Source organism: Lactuca serriola, chromosome 1 (assembly GCF_051521515.1).
Source record: "Lactuca serriola cultivar US96UC23 chromosome 1, Lser_US96UC23_V15, whole genome shotgun sequence".
Taxonomy (NCBI): Eukaryota; Viridiplantae; Streptophyta; class Magnoliopsida; order Asterales; family Asteraceae; genus Lactuca; species Lactuca serriola.
In genome coordinates this window covers 243,105,892-243,124,596 of record NC_136408.1, presented here as the reverse complement: position 1 = coordinate 243,124,596, position 18,705 = coordinate 243,105,892, and positions in this window count along the sequence as shown.

Sequence of the window (18,705 nt, the reverse complement as noted above, 5' to 3'; positions counted from 1 at the left end):
ATGAGAGTGATCAACCTATCCACTGCTATCCCAGGGGAGTTTGTTCCGATTCCCTCTTTCTTTTTATGTTTCTATGCATAGTATGCAATGAGGGCATTGCATCACATAAGTGTGGGGTAGGGGGTTGGTTACATAATATTCAATTTTCAAAAATTTTGCATACCAAAAGGATTATTTAGGATCTAATTTAGGAAATTTTGGTAAGAAAATAGGATTTCATGTTAGAATTGTGTTAATAATTGCATGACGACCCAAATGTTTAGTTGAGCCTATATACGTTCGAGTGCATTTGTGGCTTCCTTATTTCAGTGAAATCATGAGACAAAAACACGACCTCGCTCAGCCTGAGGGATGCAATATGTTTAGCAGCCTAAACCTGAAATGTATCCAGGAAAATTTTTATCATTAGCCAATAAAGGTTGAGATTGAGCGCCCTTGCTTAAGCATGTAGGGTTTTGAGTGAAAAAAGAGTGAGGTATACATGTAAAAAAGAGAGAGAGAGAGAATTACAAGAAAAGTTATAAGAGTTTTGGAGCAATTAAGTATGAAGTTCAAAGATCAAAATTCCAAAAATCCAAAAAAGTTGAAGATACCAAAAGCTAATACAAGTTGGTGAATTCAAAGATATCAAAGATGAAATGTCAAAGAAGTGAAGAATTCAAAGAATTCCATAGTGGTATCGAAAAGTTGTAATTTTCTAGAATATGTATGCTTGGGTTGCTCAACCAAAAATACCTTGAGGTTAAAGAGGTTTTCTGAGGATGGATTCGGAGGGTTGCATAAAATGAGCATAGTTCGGGGTGAGTGGGCGAATGTTTATGAGGATTGTGAGTATTTGAAGTATGGGGGGGTTTTTAGGAATTTTAGACACAAATGCATGCGTTGCGGTCTTGGCATAATGGCTGGGTTGGATTGGAGTTATTATATGTGATTCTAATGTGTTAAAATTCAGTTTTGCTTGAGGGCAAGCAAAAGACAAGTGTGGGGTATTTTGATATGTGCATATTTAGTGTGTATTTAGTATAGTTTTTTATTCATATATTGGCTAAATTATCGCATGTTATGGACAAAAGGTACTTAAAAGTGTTAAATTGTGTTTTTCAGTCCAAAGATGAAGCTCGGAAGCGAAAGGAAGCAAGAGAAGCGGTTGAGAGCTCAAGAGTGGAAAGAAGAAAGAAAACAGCCAAAATAAGGCTTCTACTCGTCGAGTTATTTCTTGACTCGACGAGTCCGGTCGCGGATTCAGAGAGATAAGCATTCGAAAGTCAAGACAGTTATCAGGATACGACTAATGTGAGAGGGACTCGACGAGTCGCCATATGACTCGACGAGTCGGTATGCATATATAAAGATAACTCTTTAATGCGAATAAGGAGAATTCTGGGAAGTTTCAGAGGTGTTAAGCTGCGAATAAAAAGCCAGAAGAACCCTAGAAGTTGACCAAAGAAGCTAGAATCCAATTCCGGGAGTAATTAAGGCGTAATTTCATCATTCTACTTAATTCTTTTGTTTTGTCAATATGATTAAGCAACTTGAACTTATTTGTTTGCTGTTATTCACCTTAGTTATGAACTAATTTCTTTATACTTCTGTTTGGGGATACAAAGTTGACAATATGGTTTGAATGATTGGTAGGATTAATTCTAAGTTGGTGATTAATTGTTATTTTAGCTTGCTAAAGAACCTTGTGTATGAATGATAATTTATTTTCTGTTAATAGGAAGATAGTTAATTAGCATGAACATCTATTAATTATCGACCTCATATGATAAGTGACCACTAAATCATATGTCTAGGATTAATGAATATGAAACTAGGATTAATAAGTAAATTGAGTAAATTCATGTGCAAGCTTGTAAGATGACTATTGAACAAGAGGTTAATTAAAAATAACAATTTAATTAGCTATTGCAAGTCTAACTTAACCCGAATAATTAATCTAGTAAATATAATTAAGTTAAGCAATTGGCCACTGTTTGAATTAGTTTATTTGCTAAGGATTAGGGTAGTGAACACAACTTAATCACTTGAATCGGTAACCAACGAAAGAATTAATCCATTGCACTATTACCTTAAAAGCAACCATAAAGTTAACTGAGTTGAACTAAATAGAAGTTTCTTTCCCAGTATTGAATCTAGTTAATTTGTTCTTTTCTAGCCTTGCATTAGTTTTGTTTAATAAGTTTCTAGTCTTGTAAAACTAGAGAAAAACCCTTATTTGCTAAAGTAATTTAGATAGAATTAGTTTTTAATTTAATTTGCCGTTCCCTGTGTTCGATACCCTGCTTATTTAGCTATACCACAATTGATAGGTTCACTGCCTTTTGTGTGTTATTTGATAATTAAAGTAGGATTAAAACTAAGTGAGTTTTACACACATCAGTAACAACGACATACGAATGGTCGTAATAACGGAATGACGTTTGACACCCGCAGACCTGCAGGTCCCGCTGTAGCTAGCAGCAAGGTGTAGGATAGTCAATCCAGTATAGATCTATACACAAACTCACGCTCTCCCTTCAAGAGACTCTGGCTACAACTCGGTCCATGACATTTAAGGCATGCTCCGACATAGTGGATCACAATTTTATGAACGTATTAATGTAAGTGTAATGTAATGAACTGTTCTAGCTGTAATGTACGTGCTCTCTACCTAGCAAATATAGGAACGTAATCGTTCTAGTATCGTTGTATATGCTCTATTCCTAGTATCGTAGTATATGTAATGTACTGTAATGTTCTAGAAAGTATTGACTCATGAATGATCTGACTCATTGTATGATATCGCGTTCTAGTAATTGTCCTAGTATCTTCCTAAACTACCCATATGGTAGTTTACTAGTAATCTAACTGGTACATATGGTCATGGATGTATACCCTTGCTACCCAAGGGCATGGGATGAACTGTAAGGGCCTTTATGACTATATATGTACATATGTTATATAACTAATATTTAAACGAACTTCGGACGAGTACCCGATATCCCACCAGACCACATCTCAAGCGCGAAAAGGAAATAGGGTGGATAGCCTTCCTAAGTCTTTTAAACATTTCTTATATAACTATACACATAGAGGCATGCAATTTAAAATATAAAAGCATAAATAAGTTTTGTAAAACATTTGAACATAAATATTATCTTAAGAAAAGATCGACTTGATGTCAATCTATAAAACAATTTGAAGGCATGTGTTTGATAAAACAGTTTAGTATAAAGAAACATTTGTTTGAAACACAATTGTAAATACGTTTGAAATATGATATACAGAGTAAAATGTACAGTGTAATAAGGAGTTTAAAACATATAAAATATTTATAAAAATCATTTGAAGGAAACTGGTTGGTAAAACGGCTAAAGAGTAGCCAAATCATTTGAATGTTGTATATTAATCACATGTGATTGATGTAATAACTAGCATAATTCTACTTATTAATCACATGTGATTGATATAATACCTAGCATGATTCTACTTGTATCCCCCCCATAAAACATTTAAAAATAGTTTAAAACATTAGTTAAGGGGTATGAACTCACCTGCAGTAGGTGACCGGAATTGAACGGACTGTTATCGTAAAGAAGGATCGGGCAAGTGCTTGGTGTCAAGTAAAGACTTTAGACACACACAATGTTCCTAATTACATATGAAGACATATGTATATAAATAATTAGTGATTAAAACACTAATTATACAAGTATAAACATTTAAACGCGAGGAAAACACTTTTGGTCAAGTGCTAGGAGGCTAATGGGTTGCAACAAAGGAGTGCAATACCTCAAATGGGAGTTTAAGGTCTAATGACCATATTCTTTGGAGTTTACGGCCCAGGGGAGTAAACTCCTAGCCGTAAACTCTACATTGAGTCATTAATTGAGGCTTAAGGTTGTTACAACTCAAGTGGTAATTGGTTCTAAGGTTTAAAAAAGTGTTTGGGTGTCATAATAACTCCTTTAAGGAGTTTACAGCCTTGGAACCATATTCCCTTGGAGTTTACGGCCGTAAACTCCCTTGGGAGGGTGTTTATAGTGTTTTCAAGTCTCTAAATCAACTAGGAACTAAAGTAGGCTTTTGTACTTGGCTTTAGAAGAGTTTATGGCACCATTTGGCACCATTTTATGGAGTTCACGGCCCTAGAACCTTTTGGGTCGTAAACTCCCTTACTCTTGGTGTTCTAAGTGTGTTAGCTAGTCCAAAACTCATTTAGGTACATGCCCAAATTGGTCTCTTGCCTTAAGGAAGGAGTTAGGGTGTCATTTGACCCCTTTATAGGTGTTTACGGCCTAAGAACTTGTCTTTGCCGTAAACTCCTCAATACTAGTGATTTATTATGTTTTCTAGGCTTTAAACACTTTAGGGTACTTGTCTAAAATAAAGTGTAAGCCTTAGGTGCCTTAAAAGCACCATTTGAGCATGTTACAAGGGAGATTACGACCTAAGCTACTCTTGGGCCGTGAACTCCTCAACTTGGGTGGTTCTTGGTTGATTTCATGTCCCTAACACACTCCTATACAAGTCTAAGGTAGTTACTAATCATGGGGGACAATCTAGGCTTGGTTTCGTGAGTTTACCGCCCAAGAACACCTTGGGGAGTAAACTCCTAAATCGGATGATTTATCTATGTAATCTATGTTATGAACACATTTAAAGCTTTCTAACACTACTAGAAAGAGTTACTCACAATTTGGGATAAAAACCCGAAGATTCGTGAGAGAGAATTTGGATTTTCTCTAATTGGAATTCAACTAATGAACCAATTTGGTTCAGAATTCTATTTATAGTCCTGAGATTTTTGGTAGAAAATATTTCTATTCTCAGAATGAAATCTAATATCCTAGAGTATTGGAATAACAGTGTTGCACAAAACCCTAGTGCATCCACTCTCCTAATATCTCCTTAAGTGTAAAATCCTAAAAACTGCCAAACTTATACTCGAAATCTGAGTTTTCACTGTAACTGATCTACTTCTATTGGCTTCAAATGGTTTGTTCAGAATGGAAATTTCGGGTTGTCACAGTATGCTATATGTATGTTATGTGTTGTACTGCATTATTTCTATGTGATTTATGTTGTGCATGTTTATAGAGTTGGAACCGGAAGGTTCACAGAGATTAGAACCAGAGGGGTTCACAGAGTAGGGTCTACGGACCCACAGATTTATAGCCTCGAGTGGCTAATATGTGTTATGTGTGGTATTTTGGGGAACTCACTAAGCTTTGTGCTTACAGTGTTGGTGTTATTTGTTTCAGGTACTAGTGATGACCGTGGGAAGGCGCCGGCTTGATCAGTACACACACACGGGATTTTTATGTTATCAGATCTTGGGATTTTTATGTAGCATGGATTGAGTTTCAAATATTAATGATTTTATGAATGTTAAATGATTTGTGTTTTTATAAAATGCGAAAAATTGTTTTGAAATTTACGGTGTTACAGAAAGCAAGCACCACAAGTGTAGTGCCTCTAATGGCTCACAAACACCACAAGCAATTGGAGAGGCTATAGATAGAGAAGGGGAGAGGTAGAAATCGGCCTTGGTATCTATTAGAAGCAAGTGGACAATTTCTCAAAGCCTAGGGGTCTTTATATAGGGTTGAGATTAGGGTTTCAATCCTTATCCTTATCCAGTTGCTTGCCCACCAAGCAATCATAAGATAAGCCTTGAAAAGCCCTTATCCTTTATCCCTTGGACGATTTCAAGGATACCTTATCCCTTGAATTCGTCCAACCCATAACAAGGATAACCATTGCCCTATTTTGCAACTATCACATAATTACAATTCAGCCCCTCTAGTTTAATTAATTACACTTGATCACAAAATTAATACCTAATTAATTATTGACCAATATTAATTAAACAAATATGATTTCTCTTTTACTATATTATTCTTATAACATATTAATAAATCATAATAACCTCTCTTTCTATTTATCTCTCCAGTCAAGTTGCTTTGGTGAAGGCAACCCAAAAGGAGCATGCACAACCAGGTCAAGTACTTACCAAGTATGGTTACGGGCTTAGACACTAATCCAACAGAACCTACCTAGTACGACGTCTTTCTTCAACCTCTAATCGAGTGCTTGCACTATTCACTACTGGTTATTACTCTGACAAAAACTGAGAATGCATCCTTGGTTCATCTGTCCAAGGCATATTCGACTGCTAGCTACCAACAAGGAGAATAGATGATCACTTTTGAAATTGAGACCAAGAAAACCCACATCACTAAGTCATGGTTCATTAGCCTGCTGGGTCTTGCTCAAGGTCGTGACCTAGTCGATCCAATATCCATCTCCAAATATGTTATTTTGGGGATGTTTTACCAAATGGGGGTATAGGGAGTGTTTGGATATCGTCTCAATATTCAAGAAACCAAACCTTCTACCTATGTGGAATGTGATGTTTACCCTAATCTTCAAAAGCTTTTCTGAGAGGGTAACAGGATCAGATTCTGCAAGTAACTTCTTTCTCACACTCATGTATGACATTTACTGAGGTTTCAATCTCAATTATGGATATGTGCTATGGACTCAGCTTGTTCAGAGCATGTTGTCTACTACAAGGCACAATGAGATCTTTTGTGCGCAATTTTAGACGATTGTGGTTTAGAGGGCTATAGATCACTACAACATTCTAGTGATTGAGGGTCCCATTATGGCTAAAATTGAAGTGTTTCACACTACCAACATTATCATGTCCGATAGTTCGCATTTTACCTTTATCAGATCTATTCCTGAGTCTATTCTTCAGAATATACCAGCTGCGAGTGAAGTTATCTAAGCTTATCGCAGTTTACCAGCCTTTGGTCCTCGACCCATGACTGATGTAGTAAGACAGGTTCTTGAGGAGGCTGATAAACCAAAGAAAGGAGGAAAGAAAATAACTAAGGAAGGACCCTCCGAACCCGCCCAGACTCCAAAGAAGAAGGTGAAGCGAGCTACTCGCAAGTCACAAATGTCACACCCCTAAACCAGAATGGCAGAAACGTTCGGGGGCGGAGGATGTCATGTTTAGTATCATAACACATGCATCATAGTAATCAAAGTACTAAACAACCATTGTATTAATATTAAAGTGTTTACAAGTAGTGATTCACAAAAGATTGAATCCAAAAGTAAATAAGAAAAAAAGACATGAAGCTAATGTGTTCCATCTTCTGACTCCCAGTGCGCGTACCTGTCTACTAGTTTTCCTGAGAATACAAGTTATTTTGAATGAGTAGATAAGCATTTAAGCTAGTTAGTTCATAAGATTTAGTGATGTAAGTTAAGTTAAAAGTTCTTTTTAGAAAAGTTTGCCAGTTCCTCCAGAAGATCCTATATCTTTTGATATGATGAAAGAAAGTGAAAATGACTAGAATCCATTTTATGAATGCTAAAAGGATACAAGTTATATAGAATCTAGATCAAACAAACAATTTATTTTGTAAATCTGCCCTAAGCCCACAACCAAACAAGGAACATGAAGTTAGTCGGAAATTACACATCCCATTGTTTGTTAGATCTTCATTGTATATAAACCTGGTGTATTCATTTGGTACTCACGAAGTTAACTCTAATAGTACCTTTATATTTAATGAAAACATTCTTTATATTGATAAAAACATTATTTAAGAAAACCCTTATTTCTTATAGTAAAAATGGTAACCACGATAGTTGCTTCTATAATTACTTAGTTTATACAAGCTATATATAATCTAATATCGAATGGATAGTTAATTGTGTGAATCTACCCTAAGCCTACAACCAAACAAGCAACAGGAAGTAAGGCAGAAAGCACACATCCAACTACCTATCAGACATTAATTACATATAAATCTGATGTATAAACTAAGGTATTATAGAATTAACCACTAAAGGTCCTTTAAATTATAATGGTTTGATAAAACGGATTAAACCCTTTGTTTGACAAGTTTCTAGTTTAGCCTACTAAATATTCTATCTGAAAAGTGTATTTTGATACCTGGAGATGGTTTATTGAATTAGTATACTAAGACCTGACCCATATCTGGTACTACTTATGATTACTTAGTGTATATGGAATATGTGTGTGTGTGTATATATATATATATATATATATATATAAAACTAAGATCGAATAGATAATAGATTGGATGCATCTGCTCTAAGCCCACAACCAAACAAGGAACATGAAATGAAGCGGAAAGCACACATTCTACTGTCTATCGGATTAGGTTAATATATATCCCTGATGTATAATCTAAGGAATCATAAATTTAGCATTATAGGCCCCTTTTTAAATGAATGTAATGGGAAAAATGAAAATGTACAGTAATGTTGAAAAGAGCAACAACTGTCCACTAATGACCTTAATAACTAGTTAATTAAGGTTTAGATGTGACGTGTTTGTAAGCATATTGATATATAACACGTGATCAACCTGGCGACCTAAAGGCGCCAACGCGAGAGTGATATTTGTCACCCTTGTGCGACATCCCGAGTCAGAATCAAGAGTTCACGGGGTAAAGTGTAAGTTTGGAAAAGAGGAACTCGACGAGTAGGAGCTGCAACTCGTCAAGTCTAAGCATGTGCCGGACACATGTTAAGTGACCGGACTCGCCGAGTCGGAGGCTGGACTCGACGAGTCCGTGCTGGAATGAGAAACCCTAATTCCTAGAGTTTACACCCTATATAAGGAACCTTAAGCCCCAACCCAACCTCTTTAGCACCCCTTTGATGTCCAGATGCTTTCCCGTCGATTTCAAGCCCTAATTTGAGAGTGAGAAGGATTTAAGTGTGTTTTGGAGCTTGGAGAAGAAGAATACTTGAAGCAAGAGTTGGTGGGATCATAGAGGAGCTAGGTGGATCTGATCTCCTTGATTGTTGGCATGAGATTGAAGGTAAAAAGTTGTTGGCTTGACTTTGTTTTGTTTAGATTGTTCATGGATGAAGTTCTAGGGCCAAATTGTTATATATGAGCCTCTTTTCGAGTATTGGCTTCAGATCTGGGGTTGCTACTCCAGATCTAGACTGGTCTTGACTCATGAATCTGGAAAGTGATAGCATTGGGGCTTGATTGAGAGTGTCCTTGCCTTAAACCTTCATTTTCGCTTGATTAGAGCTTGTTGAGCCTTGCATCCATGTAAAGTTGGAAACTTTACATCTGAATCTGGCCCTAGGAGTCCAGATCTTTGTATTGGAAGCAATGGAAATGGCCTGTGATCGTCTGAATGAAGAAGTTACGGGTGGACTCTGCGAGTTTGAAGAACAACTCGACGAGTTTGTTGAAGATTGCCTTGGACTCAGCGAGTCTATTCTTGGACTCGGCGAGTCTGGTCGTAGAAACATAGCCTTTTCTGGTTAAGCTGTATCTCGGTGAGTTGAGGGGCAACCTGGTGAGTTGAGGGGAAACCTGGTGAGTTGAGCGGGATAAGACTCAAAGATTGTTGTACTCGGCGAGTCTTGGGGTGACTCGGCGAGTTCAGTTGTGATTGGGAGTTTATGAGTAAAGGAACTCGACGAGTCAACAGGTTGACTCGGCGAGTGGGGTCAACCAGGAAGGTGTACTTTGACTGAGGATTTGACTTTGACCAAGTGTTGACCAGTTGACTTCTAGGGGTATTTTGGTATTTATTGGTTTTGTTTATTTGGTAATGTTCGGTGGTGGAGTTCGTGATGGTGGTCGGAGCAGCGTGATCTTATTCTTAAGTCAGTAATTGCAGGTGAGTTATCTTCACTATACTAACAGGGTCTATGGCACCAAGGCCAGCCCTCTATCGGATGGAAATCCAGGTACTGCTGTTATGTTATTTGCTTTGCTATGTTTGCATCCTGGTAGTTAGAATGGTATACGTTAGAGACCTGGTTAAGGTTGGTATCCTGATAGTTATTATGGTATATGTTAGAGACCTGGTTAAGGTCGGTCTCCTGACAGTTAGGGTGTTATATGTGCGACCGAAAGGTCTTATGTGCTATGAATAGTATGAGATATATGTTGTTAAGTGTTATGAGAGTTGTATGTGTTATGTTACGATATGAGCAATATGTTATGAACCGGAAGGTCATCAAGTTATATGCGGTTATGTGATATGTATGTGGTATGTATGTTATGTATGATAAGGACCGGAAGGTTTATATGATATTTATGTATGTGCTATGTATGCTACGTATGGTAAGGACCGGAAGGTCAAGATGATATGGACCGGAAGGTCAATAGAGTATGGACCGGAAGGCTAACAGAGTTATGGGATGGAAATCCCCCGAGACATTCGGATCGGAAGATCCCATGGAGTTATGGCCTGGAAGGGCGTATGTGCTGTTATGGCCTGGAAGGGAGTATGTGTTGTTATGGCCTGGAAGGGCGTATGTGCTGTATGTAGTACTTTAGGGGTAACTCACTAAGCTTTCGGGCTTACAGTTTCAGTGTATTGTTTCAGGTACTTCAGGAGATCGTGGCAAGGTGAAGGCGTGATCGTACCGCTCCTCAGTTTTCTGTTGATGTTTCTGGGATACTTTGATAATAAATGAGTTGAAAACCTCTTTGTAATAACTTAATGAATATGGTTGTTTTTGAAAAGTTTAAATTCGTTGTGATTTTTATGGTCGTGACAAGTTGGTATCAGAGCCTTGGTTTGAGTGAAAATGAGGAACATTCGTATGAATCCAGTCTCAAATAAAGGAGAGTTTTCAAAGTGAAATTGAAATGGTTTTCAAAAATAAGTAGAGGAGGATGCGGACGTACGATCAGCCAGAGCCAGTAAGTAGACCCCAAAATATCATACAAGTTATTTGATTATGTGTGACAACCCGATATTTCAACTCTATGTAATGACCTAAAAAGTCAATTATTGTAACCACTTTTGTGATAATGAAATTAACTTCGAAAATAAAATGTCCAAAAAGTTTCTATTTAATTACCTACTGTGATAGATGTCTTTAAACCGTGATCGTACGTAAAAATAACGCCCAAATCCGACTTTGTCTATTGAAGTTATGATTTTTCCAACTTCGGCTTAGCAGCAGGCAGCTAAAAACTCGAATCGGAGATCGAGCGACTTTTGGCCGGAATAACCTAAACGAGAATCGAAGGTCTCGACAATGGTAATTCAGCGGTAAAAAGTCTGGCAAAAACCGACGTCAGATAAAGAAGTTATGAATTTCTAAAGAAATTCCTTAATCACGACATTTTAAAAATAAATAATAAAAATAATTTCCAAATTTGCCGACGGAGTCTAAACGAAAGTTGTAGAGCGTAGTCTCACCTACGCGTGGATATAAAGACCATCAAAAACGGAATTCGTATGAAGAAGATATGAATTTTAGAAGTTTAGTAATTAAATTAAATATAAATTGAATTATAATTGTTTGGTATTATCTGAAGGGAGTCAGCAGATAGGGTCGAAGTACGCGCTGTGTACCATCGTACGCCCCGCGCACTCAAGGCCTAGGCCTCGGATCGTCCACGTCCCGACCTATGCGAAGCTACCCCTTGTCCCATCCGAAATCCGAGGCAGTCGAGGACTCGGTCATGCATGACGTACGCGTATGCCCCGCGTACCGAGGCGGTTCCAGCCCCAACAAAAGGGATGCGAGGGTTCCGAAGAAAGGGCTCCATTTCTCTCCTCTCTTGTGCGTTCTTGCCTCGTTTTCCGTGCTCGTTCTAACCCAAAGCCCCGGTCATTTTGCTCAAGTCCCGAAGGTCGTTTTTACTCCCGAGATTCCCGAGAATCCCGAGGAAATCCGTTTCCCGAGACGAAATTCTGCCCGGTTTCCATCTCGCTTTCTTCAAACCTTCAGGTGAGTTCATACCCCTACAACCACACTTTAAATGCTTTTTAAATGCTTTTTAAACACTTTTAAGGGGGGGGGGGAATACAAGTAAACACACGACTAAAATCTTGTGAAACATCGATCTTTTGCTATACTTTTCATACTGATGTTTTAACTATCTTATGAAGTCATCATCATGCAAAACACCTCACAACACAGCTTTACCCTCTTGGGATACAATATGTTTTATAAATAGAAATAATGTTTTATTTATACGTTTACATACAAATACATCATATCAAGGGTAACATTCTTTACTAAATCATTTTATGCATTCAAAGAACTTATGATTTATGCTTTGTCAAACATTGTGAAAAAGGATAAACTTTGCATACAAAACTACTACTTTAATACAAACTTAGTTGAGAATCCGTGAGACGTGTACATCTTCAAATAATACCTTTTTGCTAAAAGGTACCGCTACAAGTCATGTCTATAACCAGAGTCTCCCGTTCGGAGAACGTGTCAAATGTGTATAGATCTATACGTGAAGTCATGATCCCGCGCCCTGACTGTTAACTATAGTCCGTCCTTTGGTGTGACAGTTTGTCATAATGCTACGACGCCTGAAAAATGTCGCTACAGGCATATTATGTTTAGTATGATTATAAAACTCATCGGATATACAATTAGTATGGTACTTCTGATTGATGAATGAGTAGTTATTAAAACTATTCATCATCTAACAAACTGCAATCTTCTAATAGGTTTTATTATATAAATCTATGCTTCAACCTTCTAAAGCATGTCATTTGCTTTCGGTTTTTAGTCTGGGACATTAGGCTAACTATTACTTTAGGAAAATATGGGATTTTCCTGTATACAAAACAAACAACTAATAGGAAAATAAGGGATTTTCTTGATTCAACTACCTACATTATTCAATACAAATATTCTCATGCATTTCACACTTTTGTAAGAAAATAAGGGATTTTCTTGGAAAACATACACTCAATTTGGAATGGCATACAAATTTTCTAAACCACTTATGAACTCACCAACTTAATTGTTGACACTTTCTCTTTGAAATAACTTGTATTCTCAAGGAACCGCTTAGCAGGTTTGGAAATCAACTTTTGGGGATTAATGCGCTGGCGTTAATTACTTCTTTTGAAAGATGTTTATGTATTTATATTTTGAACATGTAATGAATACAATTATGTAAACATTTTTAAAACCTTTATATATGTATGGTGGCGTGTACTTTCCTTTCTATGAACTGTTACGATACTGAATATGACGTCCTCCGCCCCCGAACGTTTCTGCCGTTCTGGTTTGGGGGTGGGACAGATTGGTATCAGAGCATCGTTTATAGTGAATTAAGAATATCAAAACACTCTGAGAAGAGTCATACTCTTGAAATTAAATTTATTTAGTTTTTTTTTAAGCATGCACTCATTTCATACTAATAACAGTTTCATATCAGATCATTTTTGAAGTATTATAAATAAGTTGTGCAGTGTAGGTACGCCTTGGGACATGTAATCGGAACTGGGAAGAATATAGCTTGATCAACTATATTTGTCCGAGAGCCAACTAACGTGTGCCAAGGAGTGTCTGCAGTGGACAACAAACTTAAAACTTATCAAAAGCGTATCGTTAAATAATACTAAGGGAGTATTTGAGTATCAACAACCATTAAACTTAAGGGTAAATTTCATGTGCTCTAGCTTATAGTAAATTCTTAACCCTATTCTCATACAGACTCAATGGCCAGATTCCATCACCCCAATGACCCCTACTACCCCAACCAAGGTAATCCAGGATGGATCAAAGAAGATCCCGAAGAAGACGAAGAACCTATAGAGTTGGATGAAGGAGATGACTCTGGTACAGATTTAGAGCCAGAGGTTATCAATCCACTGGCCCCACAACCTCCCGGCTATGTGAGGAACTTCCAAGGACCCACTCCTGTATGGGGGAGTCACCTCCACCATTGGAGCCAACAACAAAACCTACGCCCTCCCTACGGCATGTGCCGAGACTTCTACGATGTCCGCGGCGGAGGTTCAGCTGATCGGGCACTACCAGTAATGGTGGGCAAGCTAGCCAATCAGTCCTACCAATTCGGAGTTCAAGCTAGCCGGATTCGGGATGTCAACGTAGAAGTACGGGTTCACACTTCTGACATCCATAGGCTGGATAGAATTTAGGACAATGCCCAACTCCAAACCGATGCATTCCAAGCACAAATGATTGCAGCCCTAGCCGAATTAAGGGAACAACAAACCGCTTTTGATAGGCGTCTAATGGAATCGAAGCAATCGGATGCGGAGTCAAGCTCCAAGCGCAACCTACGTCGCAAGTAGTGCTTGCCAAAATTTCAAATTTTGTTATAAATTAGGACTTCGGATAAGAGTATTATTTTCTTTAAACTTTCTGTAATCGGAAATCTTTAGAAAGGTTAAAAACTTTTGTCTAAACTCGGATGTAACACAACTATATGTTTAATATATATAGGGCATATCTCTTTCGTATGTTAATTATGTACAGCTCATTCAATTCATAAGTATATCTATTCAAACTCCATTTGTAAATCAAGCTCAAGACCCTGTGTTGGTCAAACCAAATTGTTGAACTATTAAAGAAAGTTAACTCAATATCATTCAACTCTTAACCACCAAAACTTATAATCTCTCATTTTCTTTTGGTAGCGCGATGCCTCCTCGTCCAAACCTAAGGCCCAGACCGGGCACGGCGCCACTACCACCTCCACCACCAACGTATGATCTGGCCATGGTCCAGGCTGCTATCACAGCAGCAGTAACAGCAGCTCTCTAGCAAATAAACTCCAATGGAAATGGAGGTACAGGAAGCAGCACGAATCATTCCAATCGTGGCACTGGTTATGGTCAAGTAAGAGAATGTACTTACAAGGAGTTCTCCAACTCAAAGCCAAAAACTTTTAATGGCATTGGGGGAGTCATTACACTAATGCAATGGTTCGAAAAGACCGAAACAGTCTTCGAGATCTGCTCATGCCAAGAAACAAGCAAGGTTAAGTTCGCTGCTTGCACCTTCATAGATCGAGCCCTCACTTGGTGGAAAAGCCATGTGAATTTTGTGACTCTCACTGTCGCCAACGCCATGAGTTGGGAGGATCTGAAGGTTCTACTACTGGAAGAATAATGCCCAAGGGGCGAAGTGCAAAAGCTTGAGCAAGAGCTCTGGAATCTGAAGATGACTGGGTCTGATCTAGTCACCTATACAGCTAGGTTCAACGATCTCGCTGCATTGTGCCCTACCATGGTCAAACCAGAATCAAAGAAAGTTGAAAGGTACATTTGGGGGTTGTCAACCCAGATTCAAGGGCATGTCCTAGCTTCCAACCCTATTACCTACAACAGTGCTAAACGCCTGGCTCAGCGACTCAGCGACTCATCGACGACGGGGTAAAACAGGGTACCATTGCAGCTATCGCCAATCCATTTATGGAGGCACAGGGCCAGAGTAGGCCTTGGAACAAGAGAAGGGGACAAACCCTACAGGAGAACCCCAAGAAACAACAAGTAGTAGCGATCCACGCTATTACTGTACCTACCAACACTGCCCCCACAAGCTCATACAGTGGGAAACTTCCGAAATGCAACCAATGCAAATTCCACCACCACGGTCTCTGTCGTGACCTCCAATGCACTAGGTGCAATAAAAAGGGGCATACAACATGCTACTGCAAAGAGCCGACACAACAATCCGCCCCCGCTGCTAATACCAGAGTAAGTCGCGCCTACTTTGAGTGCGGAGACACGGGGCACTACCGCAGGGACTGCCCGAAGGCAAACAACCGGAATACCGGCAGAAGGGGCCGAGTATTCGCAATGGGACAAGATGAAGCTGTTGCGGACCCCACTGTTGTTACGGGTACGTTTCTTCTCGATAACTCGTATGCATGCGTTTTGTTTGATAGTGGAGCGGAGAGAAGTTTTGTGAGTCACGATTTTAAAGGCCTGCTAAAGCCATTACCACAATCATTAAGTGAACCGTTTATAGTAGAAATGGCCAACGGTAAAACCGAAGGCACTAAGGGGATATACTTAAACTGTACCCTAACTCTAAACGCTAATACCTTTCCAATCAACCTCATGCCAGTCTCGATTAAGAGTTTTGATGTCATCATTGGCATGGATTAGCTGAGTTCTCATCATGCTGACATTTTATGTTACGATAAGGTCGTTTGCCTTAATCTGCCAACCGGCGAAACTTTCTTTGTCTTGGGCGACAAACCTAGTACCACTATTCGTATCATCTCAAACATCCAAGCTTAGAAGTGCCTACGCAAGGAGTATCACGTGTTTCTGGCACATGTCGTGGATGTGAAACGCGAAGTCCAGGACGTCAAGAATGTGCCTGATGTATGCGATTTCCCCGATGTTTTTCCCGAGGACCTTCCAAGAATACCACCCGCGAGACAAGTCGAGTTCAGAATCGATCTGGTTCCCGGAGCTACCCCAGTAGCCAAAGCGCCCTATCGGTTAGCCCCGGTGGAGATGCAAGAGTTATCCAGCCAACTGAATGAGCTACTCGGAAAAGGATTCATCAGGCCGAGCTTCTCGCCTTGGGGAGCACCCGTATTATTCGTGAAAAAGAAGGATGGATCATTCCGGATGTGAATCGACTACCGAGGACTCAACAAACTTACCATCAAGAACCGTTATCCCTTACCCCGAATCGACGACTTATTCGACCAACTCCAAGGAGCCAACTACTTCTCCAAGATCGATCTGAGGTCAGGATATCACCAGCTGCGAGTCCTAGAGAGTGATGTTCCCAAGACGGCCTTCCGAACGAGATACGGACATTACGAGTTTGTAGTCATGCCGTTCGGACTAACCAATGCCCCGGCCGTATTCATGGACCTAATGAATTGGGTATGTCATCCATTCTTGGATAAATTTGTGATAGTATTCATAGACGACAGACTCATTTATTCAAAGAATAAAGAAGAGCATAGTCAACATCTGAGACAAGTCTTAGAGACGTTACGAACTGAGAGACTCTATGCAAATTTCTCGAAATGCGAGTTTTGGATTAGAAGGGTGGACTTCCTCGGTCACGTGGTCAGCAAGGAAGGAATCCACGTGGACCCATAAAAAATCAAGGCTATCAAAAATTGGTCTGCACCAACTACACCAACAAAGATTCGCCAATGTCTAGGTCTTGCTGGTTATTATCGAAGGTTCATTCAGAACTTCTCCAGCATCGCAAAGCCTCTTACCGCCTTAACTTAGAAAGGGGTGACCTACAACTGGGGAGAAAAGCAAGATGCTGCATTTCAAACTCTGAAACATGCCCTTTGTAGTGCCCCCATTCTTTCTCTTCCAGAGGGGACCGAAGATTTTGTGGTGTATTGTGATGCTTCGAAGCAAGGGCTAGGCTGTGTGCTAACGCAGAGAGGAAAGGTTATTGCATATGCCTCGCGACAATTGAAAACGCATGAAGTTAACTACACCACTAATGACCTAGAACTTGGAGCAGTGATCTTCGCTCTGAAAATCTGGAGGCACTACCTATACGGGACCAAGTGCACCATCTTTACAGACCACAAGAGCTTTCAACACATCTTCGACCAGAAGGAGTTAAACATGAGACAGCGACATTGGGTTGAATTGCTCAACGTCTACGAATGTGAGATTCGCTATCATCCCGGAAAGGCAAACGTCGTGGCCGATGCCCTTAGTCGTAAAGAGTACTCTGGTCGAAGAGTGAAGTCATTAACCATGTCGATCCATTCGCACCTGTCAGCACAAGTCAAGGAGGCTCAAATAGAGGCCTTGAAACCCGAAAACGTGACAGGTGAGACCCTTAGGGGGATGGACAAGAACCTAGAAATCGAGAGTGACGGAGTACGCTACCTCATGAACCGAATCTGGACACCCAAGTTTGGTGGGTTCAGAGAGGTAGTTATGAGCGAAGCACACAAGAATCCATACTCCGTGCACCCAGGGTCAGATAAGATGTATCTAGATCTCAAGCAACTCTACTGGTGGCCAAACATGAAAGCAGAGATTGCTACCTATGTGAGCAAGTGTTTGACTTGCGCCAAGATAAAAATAGAACACCAAAAACCCTCAGGTCTACTCGATCAACCTAAAATACCTGAGTGGAAATGGGAACAGATTTCCATGGACTTCATAATGAAACTGCCCAAAACTCAGGGTGGTCAAGATACAATTTGGGTGATCGTAGACAGACTAACCAAGTCCGCTCATTTCTTACCGATCAAGGAAACTGATAAGATGGAAAACCTATCGAGAACCTACATCCAGGAGATCGTACGACTTCATGGAGTGCCGATGTCTATCATCTCAGATAGAGACAACAGATTCACTTCCAGGTTCTGGCAATCATTGCAAAAATCCATGGGAACTAGGTTGGATATGAGTACAGCATACCACCCACAAACTGATGGACAGAGTGAGAGAACGATCCAAACCTTGGAAGACATGTTGCGAGCATGTGTAATCGACTTTGGTAAAGCGTGGGATGTTCAATTACCTTTAGTCGAGTTCTCTTATAACAATAGTTATCATACTAGTATCAAGACTGCTCCATTTGAAGCCCTTTACGGTCGTAAGTGCAGGTCACCTCTGTGCTGGACGGAAGTAGGCGACACGCAGTTGGCAAAAGGTCTAGTCCCTGATAGCACCCTCACTGGCCCGGAGATCATCAGAGAAACGACTGAAAAGACCGTTCCAATACGAGAACGACTGAAATCCTCAAGGGATAGGCAAAAGAGTTATGCCGACAAAAGACGAAAACCCTTGGAATTTCAGATAGGAGACCGTGTACTGCTAAAGGTCTCACCCTTGAAGGGCATGATACGCTTTGGAAAGCGTGGGAAACTAAATCCTTGGTACATTGGACCCTTCGAAATCATTTCAAGAATTGGTCCAGTGGCTTACAAACTCCAACTTCCAA